General features: G+C 41.0%; 1 pseudogene; it reads left to right on the top strand.

Moving 5' to 3' along the window:
- Positions 1–6,073: 6,073 nt before the first annotated feature.
- On the top strand, positions 6,074–6,203 carry LOC125999667 (uncharacterized; annotated as a pseudogene).
- Positions 6,204–6,840: the final 637 nt, after the last annotated feature.

Consider the following 6,840-nt stretch of genomic DNA (forward strand, 5'->3'; position numbering starts at 1 on the left):
GGTGTTTTCTAGAAGCTGATTGAATTCACAGGCAATTTTTGTATTGAAGTAATGTACTTGGGACTGAAATCTTCCATTTTTATTTTGTAGACCACAGCTAGGGATGCTTGGGAGTTCTTTCTGGAGTGACCCAGGCGTGCTTGAGAACTATGTTTGCTGTGCCACGGATCAAAGTTGGATATTCTATGTGTACAATATTTTAGTCTGTTAAGCTGCCTCTCCTGTCTTTTATTCTGTCTCTTCGCTTTTATTCTGTTGCTTGACTTCCAAAGTTCTAAAAACATGGATTCCAGTGTTTTGAAAACAAAACTGGTGGCACTCAGGGGGTTACTCCTGGCTCAGAGCTCAGAAATCGCTTCTGGGAGGCATGGGGGACCATATGGGATGCTGAAATTCGAACCTCTATCCGTCCTGAATCGGCTGCGAGCAGGGCAAATGCCCTACTGCTGTGCTATCTCTCAGGCCCGAGCACAACAAACATTAAATTTTTCATAACAGGGGCAGGAGCAATAGTACATCAGGTAAGGTACTTGCCATCCCAGGCATCCTGTATGGTCTTCTGAGCCCACAAGGATTAATTGCAGAATGCAGAGCCAGGAGCGACCCCTGAACACCACTGGTGTGCCTCAAAAAATGTCATAGCAGTAAATAGCATTGCATTGAAATTGTCAGAGCAGGAATGCAACCAGTCATTTCCTTTTGACAGTTATTTGGAAGATATTGTTTCACTACTTTTGTAATTCAGAAAACATGTTTGCTAAACAGCCCTCCAAAAGAAACTTATTTTCAGAATTACAGATTCCACACTATTGACTTAAAATCTGCCTGTGCTTTGGAACCTTCTTAAAACATAATCTGCTGTGCTACCATTTGGGATAAAATTATAAAGCTTGAGGAGATTATGCTAAATAAAATAAGAATGTGAAAAGCAACAACTGATTTCACTCATGTGTGAAATATGAATAAAGTCATGCAAACATCCTGCCCCCTCTCTGATAAATGATCCTACTAAAATTGCTCCTTACCTGAGGGACCAATTGAATTTGAGGGCAAAGTGGACCTTACCTAGGGAGATGAGTGGGAAGAATAGACATAGGGATCTTTCTGGTGGTAGAATGTCACTGGAACTTCTTTAAGGATGTAGTGGATCCTATTCACATTTGGAGGTTTTAAATTATCTCCCTCAAATTCTATAATGTTGTCAACTAGTGAAGTAGTGAGTCAGAAAAAAAGGGGAACAAAATATACTATATTGACAAGATTTGCATGTAAGAGCCCCATATTCATTCTCTGACACCTCATGGTACCCTGACCAAACCAACAACAAAGAAATACTACATAATCATCCAAAAATATACTTATGATTGGAGTAAATTTAATTGATTAAAATGGAAACATTTATTTCACCTCAATATAAATATATAAGTTTTGAGAATTTTTCTTTTCCTAGTTTTGCTTCTGGGGTCACATCCTGTAGATGTTGGTTTTCTTGGGATACAAAGGGATCTTATGCTGAGGGTCCAATCCTGGCAGTGCTCAGGGGACCATGTGCAGTTCCATGATTCAAATCAGAGTCACAGCTGCAGCCTTAGGAAGGCAAGCATCTAAACCACTGTCTCAATAGTTTTCCATTTAATACTATTAAAATATTAATCTATAGCAGGAATATTATTTGAATAATTAGAATAATGGAATATTAGGGCAGAGAGACAATAATTATAATCTTCCCAAAGAAGCATGCATCATTATTCATTCTGCTCAGAGGAGAGATGGATAGAGATATAAATAAATATCCTTGCAAAAGTCCAGTTAATTGACTAACTGGTTATGGTTGTTTCGGATAAATGTAATTCTTATCAAGGACTCTTGGAAGAGGTATGTGAATACACCTGCCCAAATGTAATGGAGTAGAATGTAATATATTGACCCTGAAGCTGTCATTTGTGTTAATTAAGCCACATTCAAGTGTGAACCCCATTTTAATGCACATATGATTATCAATATGTTAAATTAATCCTCTAGGTTAGGGGGTGTTGGGACCAACCCTGGTGTTGCTCAGGGACCATCTCCTGCCTTGTCTTGGGTGTTGACCCCTTGTCAGTAATTGGAGGACTGTATTCAGTGTCAGAGGCAGAGACTGAACTGGAGAAGACATGTGCCTTACCTTGTATCTTATATTACCAGCTGCCAATAATCCAATGTATAGGCTGCTGATGACCTTAAACATCAATAAAACTCCTTCCTCAGCACTGTATCTCAGGAACAAGTTGGCCCAGAGAGTAGGATGGAGATTATCCTGGTTGATAATTTGCGGCTTTCTGGGGACCCCAGCCAGCAGGGTGAAGGGGATGAATGCCGCAACTTATTCGTGGGTTCACTGAAGCCGACCCGATCCGAAATATCTATGGGAAAAATCTGTAGAGGTTAGAAAGAAGGCCTAAGTCTTTTATCTGATCAAAGGCAATTTATTAAGCAGGCAAGCACTTATATATATTTTTTACACAAGGGGAAGTATGTCTCAAAAACTATTGGCCATTTCAAACCATCTCTTATCCAATTATATTCCAAGCATAGGCACATAACCAAAAATGAGTAAAGGTACTAAACATTAAACTTATGGGGCATACAAGCATTGGTCAATTCAAACAAGCTTCTCACCAATTATATGCTTACTACAGGTATTTTGGCCAAAAAGGGAAAAAGGATAGAGTGTGCCTTGTTAAGCACAGCCCAAAGGAGGTGGGAAAAGGAAAAGGGGGAGGCATGACTCAATGACTGAATGACTGATCCTAGTAACCTTTAGCTTGACCGGAATCAGAGACATATAAGGAAATATTATCTTGTCTCTGGTCTCATGGCCCTGTGGTTAGTACAAGGGGCTATGTTATAGCAAGATTTCCTATTTGCTCATGGGCTAGGAACCTGCCGGCAGTCACGTATGCAGCTCAGTGGAACTATACACAGAGATAGAGGCTAAGGTTGATAGCATCCATATTTGTGCAGGCTAGAGCAGTCTCCCACAATAATTGATAATTGCACAACATCTAAGATCAAACCTATACTGAGTCCCAATAAGATTATGAACCTCCGGAGTGATAGATCTGTTAACTGGTGATAACACTGGTTCACATTCAAAGAGGGGTTATGCTTTAATCATATTCAATAGATAGTTTTTATGTACCTGTTTATTAAATAACTATAATTGCACATTTGAAAAAATATCTTATTTCTTCTCATTATATCCCAAGCAGAATCACTTTTCAACAGCATTGAAGAAATTCTAGAATCCACTCATCCTATTATGTATCCTCTCATTCTGAAAGGCAATGACTTTGAAAATTCACTTATGGTTCCTGCTAGATGTCAGTAACTTGAAGACTACCCCCAGATATTAACAGATCATATGCATAATCTGTGCTGTTTCCCCCCAATATTATATTTTATGAATGACAGCTAAAATATTTTTCACTAGGAGTACATTAATGACAGTAATGGAATAGGAAGTTGAAACTTCCAGCTGATTGTTGTATATGAAAATATTTCCATAAGATCAGGTGGGGGTGCTGTTGAGAGCAGAATAGTTTGGAAACAAAGTTTTCCAGGTCTTTTGCCAGAGTTGGCTGGCTGGCTCAAGGTGTGTTTTGGAGCTAGTAGGAGGCTGACAAAGGACTCTCTTCTCCCAACCTATTAACCCTTAACCCTCCTGGCTGTGTGGATTATTTGCGCAGATAAACATTACCAAGATCTCCCCCAAAAGGGGACAAGGGGATGGGAATCAATTTCTCATTCCGGGAGCTCTCTGCGGATACTCAAACAACCAACAAGGTGTAAACGGGACCCAACAAATGGGGCAACACTGATAACTTTAGTTTCCCCTTCATTCTCACTCAGCTGGCAAAGGAAGACTATTAAAGGGCACATATAGTGGATCGGGAACTTGGCTTGCCTGTGACTGAGTTATGACTATGGTACGATATAGTCACCCAAGGCTGACAGGAGTGATCTTTGGGGATTTTTTTGTTGCTGCTGTTGTTTTTTGTTTTGGAGTGGGTTATGGGAATACTGGGGATAGAACCTGAATGAGCTGCATGTAAGGCAGACACCCTCCCTTCTGTGATATCACTCCTGCCCCGACTCTAAGTTGACTTTTACAAACTTTATATAAGAGTTAGGAATGTGGCTTAGTATTGAAGCACATGTCCTGCATCTGAGATACCTGGTTTCCGCTCCCAGAACCGTGAAGTAAAATATAGACATATGTATCTCAAGTAGATATATTTTGAATTTTTAAAAAAAATTTATTTAAGCACAGTGGTTACAAAAGTCTTTGTAGTTAGGTTCCTGTCATCGAATGTACACCACCCTTTACTAGAGTAGCTGTTCCCCTAAACCAATTTTCTTTGTTTCCCTTCTCCCTCATCACTAGCCTGTCTTCAGGACACACTTATTATTTCTCTCTCACTAACATTGTCATAGTAATTCTCAGTGCAGTTATTTTTCTAACTGCACTCACCAATCTTTGTGTTAAGCTTCATATCATAGAATGGTCCTCCCAGGCCTCATCTCTATAGTCCTGGGTATTTTTACCATACTGTCTTTTATTTTTCTTAAAGCTCACAGATGAATGAGATTATTCTTTGTCTACCTCTTCCTCTCTCTGACTCATATCACTCATCATGATAGTTTACCTGTCCATCCATATATAAGCAAATTTCATGACTTCATTTTTCCTAACAGCTGCATAGTATTCCATTAAGTAGATGTACAACCATTTCTTTTTTTTTGTTTGTTTGTTTTTGGGCCACACCCAGCGGTGCTCAGGGGTTACTCCTGGCTGTCTGCTCAGAAATAGCTTCTGGAAGGCACGGGGGACCATATGGGACACCGGGATTCGAACCAACCACCTTTGGTCCTGGATCGGCTGCTTGCAAGGCAAACACCACTGTGCTATCTCTCCGGGCCCAACGACCATTTCTTTAGCTTTTGTGTTGTTTCCAGATTCTGACCATTGTAAATAGTGCTACAAAGAAAATAGAAATGCAGATAGCAGTTTTGTATTGTGTTTTTGTCTTTCTAGGTTATATTCCTAGAAGTGAGCTTTGAGATAGTTATAGACCCCGTACAATGCTGAGTATGCTCCACAAAGACTTTACTGACTGAGGTGAATGAATGTGATTATCAATGGCAGAATGAGTCCCAACTGCAAAGAGGCCTAGGAGGAAATGTGTCTGTTATATATACAGTACTCCCAAGTTTTATATTTGGATCAATATTGTTGGTATATCAAATGATCATGTCTTCATTTTAAGTAACTTAAATTATGCATCAAGAACACTGGAGTACAATGAATGACTAGTTGCAATAATAAACAAATGCAGGGCCAGGCGGTGGCGCTGGAGGTAAGGTGCCTGCCTTGCCTGCCTTGCCTGCGCTAGCCTAGGACGGACCGCGGTTCGATCCCCCGGCGTCCCATATGGTCCCCCAAGAAGCCAGGAGCGACTTCTGAGCGCATAGCCAGGAGTAACCCCTGAGCGTCACCGGGTGTGACCCAAAAAACCAAAATAAAATAAAATAAAATAAAATAAAAATAAACAAATGCAAGACATCAAAAACTGAAACATTGGGCCAGAGTAATAATGGAGTGGGGAGGGCATTTTCTTGACATATGGCTGACACAGTTTGATTCTTAGCATCCCATATGGTCCCCTGAGAACTGCCAGAAATAATTCGTGAGCGCAGAGCCAGGAGTAATTTCTAAGCATTGCTGGGTGTGGCCCAAAATCCAAACCAAAAATAAAATAAAGCTGGAGCATGAAATATATTTGAGGGCCAGGGTGGTAGTTAAGTCACTTATCTGGCTTGGAATTAGCTCCAATCCATCCCTGAAACCACAATTTTTATCCAAGTACCATCCTATCCACTGTTCTATCACTTTGACCTGGGGACACTTTTTTCTTGTTTGGGGGCTATGCTCAGGAATTATCCTGGCTTTGTATTCAGGAATAGTTCCTTGCAGGCTTGGGAGAACATATGGACTGTCAGGAATCAAGCCCACTAGTCTATATCTACAGTACTGCAGCCTTAAAGCCTACCTCTGTACCATGAGGTAGGGTGTGCAGAGGTTGCAAACAGCAAACGGACTCCAAGTAGCACCAGATGCCCATTGCTGGTATGGGTCATTTCGCTTAACTTTGGAGACAGTCCTTAGCAATTGACGTTCATATCTGCCTAATGCTCTTCTTGTCTGAAGATCCAAACTGGCACTAAGTGCCTTTGGAAACAGTTTCTCATTGGCCAAATCATCATGTCCAACCAAAGGACAGAATCAAGAGCATGTGATTAAGGCTCTGAGCCAGCCAGAGCCAATTTCAACATCCCTGGCACCCATAAGTTCTAGGTGTCCAAGAAGTGGCGTTCATATAGATGTATCTGATTACCTGGTGACTGAAAAACTGCTCATGCCAAATGACTGTCGGATGAAATACAAACTTAATCCTTTGGGCATGTTGTGGGTCCTGCCCACAGGAAAGCCTCAGAGGTACTCCTCTCCATCCCTGTTCTGCCCCAGGTAAGCTGTGAGTCAACCTTCACACCATGGTTTCTTCTTGTCTTTGTAGCCAGCTTCTAGCCCCTGGTAGCATCCTGCTGAACTGATTCCATTCATTCCAACTAATAGGAAATGAGTGCCAGGGTGGGGGTTAAGTCATTTGTCAGACGTGGAACTAGCTCCATTCCCTCAGTGACACCACAAGTGGTACCCCAAGTACCATAAGTAGATATTCATGAGCATAGAGATAGGAATAAGCCCTAATCACTCCTAGGTATGGACCCAAAACAAAA

This window comes from Suncus etruscus, chromosome X (assembly GCF_024139225.1).
Source record: "Suncus etruscus isolate mSunEtr1 chromosome X, mSunEtr1.pri.cur, whole genome shotgun sequence".
NCBI classification, from domain to species: domain Eukaryota; kingdom Metazoa; phylum Chordata; class Mammalia; order Eulipotyphla; family Soricidae; genus Suncus; species Suncus etruscus.